Source organism: Myotis davidii, unplaced genomic scaffold (assembly GCF_000327345.1).
Source record: "Myotis davidii unplaced genomic scaffold, ASM32734v1 scaffold798, whole genome shotgun sequence".
In the NCBI taxonomy this organism is placed as follows: Eukaryota; Metazoa; Chordata; class Mammalia; order Chiroptera; family Vespertilionidae; genus Myotis; species Myotis davidii.
This window is the reverse complement of record NW_006289818.1, coordinates 116492-118877: the sequence shown is the minus strand read 5'-3', so window position 1 is coordinate 118877 and position 2386 is coordinate 116492.

Here is a 2386-nt window from a genome sequence, read left to right as displayed (position 1 = left end):
GTGGAAACAGCCTAAGTGCCCATCAACAGATGAGTGGATTAAAAAACTGTGGTACTTCTACACAATGGAATCCTATGCTGATATAAAAAAGAAGAAACTTTTACCATTTGCAACAGCTTGGATGGACCTGGAGAGCATTATGCTAAGTGAAAAAAGCCAGTCAGAGAAAGATAAATATCACATTATCTCACTCATCTGTGGAATATAATGAACAACATAAACTGATGAACAAAAATAGATCCAGAGACAAAGAAGCATCGAACAGACTGTCAAACCTCAGAGGGGAGGAGGGGGTGGGTATGAGATCAACCAAAGGACTTGTATGCATGCATATAAGCATAACCAATGGACATAAGACACTGGGGGATAGGGGAGGCCAGGGGATTGTCAAGGGCGGGGGAAAAAAAAAGGAGACATATGTAATACTCTTTGTAATACTTTAAGCAATAAAAAAAAATTCATTTTTGAATTGTTCATTGCTAGTGTGTAGAAATACAAGAGGATTTTTATATATTAATCTTGTATCTTATAATCATGCTGAACTAATTTATTCATTTCAGCAGTTTTTTAGTGATTTCCTTAGGAATTTCTACATATAAAATCATGTCATCTACAGAGAAAATTTTACTTCTTTTTTTCCAATCTGGATGGCATTTATTTATTTTTCGTGTCTAATTTCTGTCTAATGTTGAATAGAAATGTCAAGAGAGGAAATTTTCAACTTATTTTTTATTGCTTTCTATGTCATTTCTGTTCCTACCTTTATGATTTGTTTTCCTAAATTTTTTGTACTTGTTTGTTTTCTTATATCTTGAGGTGAATGCTTAATTCACAAAACTTTGGCCTTTCATCATTGATAAGAGATACTTTTTCCTTCTAAGCCCTGCTTTAGCTGCATTCCCAAGTGTTGATATGAGTATTTTCATTATTGTTCTGCCACAAATATTTTCAATTCCACTATCATTTTTCTTTGACACATCAGTTCCTTCAGAGTGTCTTAATTTTGGGATATACAGATATTATCTAGTTATCTTTTAGTTATTGATTTATAAATTATTTGTATTTTTAGATTTCAATTTATTTATTTATTTTAAATATATTTTTATTGATTTCAGAGAGGAAGGGAGATGGAGAGAGAGATACCTTCAATGATGAGAATCATTGATCAGCTGCCTCCTGCATGCTCCACAATGGGGATTGAGCCTGCAACCTGGGCATATGCCCTGACTGGAAATTAAATTGTGACCTCCTGGTTCATAGGTGGACACTCAACTACTGAACCACGCTAGCTGAGCCAGATTTCATTTTTTAAAAAATGTGTTGAAACTTGCTGTTTGGCCTAGTACATGGTCAAGTTTTATAAGCGTTCTGTATGTGTATTCCATAGTTGTTGGTTAGTTCAAGTTATTAATAATATTGTACAAAAATTCTATAACCTTAGAGACATTTTTTTTGCCTCCTTGATCAGCTACTGGGAGAAGTATGGTAAGACCTCTCTATACATAATAAAATATATACTCTGATTACATATTTATTTCTCCTTTTAGTAAGTTAATTTTTACTTTATATATTTGTAAGTACAAGGTCATTTCTGGTGAATTGAACCATTTATCATTGTGAAATAACCTATGTCTCTAATAATGCTTTGCTTTTAAATGTATTTTGTCTGATATGGATACAGCTATACAAGTTTTCTGTCACATATATTATTTGTGTGATTTAGCAACCTATCTGCATTCTTATATTTTGGATTTGTCTCTCTTAAATAGGGGTGCACTTATTAATCCCCCTTGATAATATTTGTTTTTTTAAATCTGATCATTTACCTCATAAACATCTAATAAAATTATTGATATATTTGAGACTCAAGCTATAATTTTATTTTGTGTTTGTATTGGTCCAACCTATGTTTCTTTCACCTCTTCTTGAATATTTTTTTTGAGAATTTTCATTTTTCTTCAATTATTTTCCTTCTCTACTAGTTTGGAAATTTACATCCTGTTACTATCATTTTATTTTATTTATTTATTTTTTAAATAAATCTTTATTGTTCAGATTATTACAGATGTTTCTCTTTTTTCCCCCCATAGCTCCCCTCCACCCGGTTCCTACCCCACCCTCTGTCCTTACCCCCCCCCAACTGTTCTCATCCATAGGTGTACGATTTTTGTCCAGTCTCTTCCCACACCCCCACACTCCTTTACCCACGAGAATTGTCAGTCCACTCCCTTTCTATGCCCCTGATTCGATTCTATTCACCAGTTTATTCTGTTCATCAGGTTTTTTATTCACTTGATTTTTAGATTCATTTGTTGATAGATATGTGTTTGTTGTCACTTTGTTGTTCATAATTTTTATCTTTACCTTTTTCTTCTTCCTCTTGTTA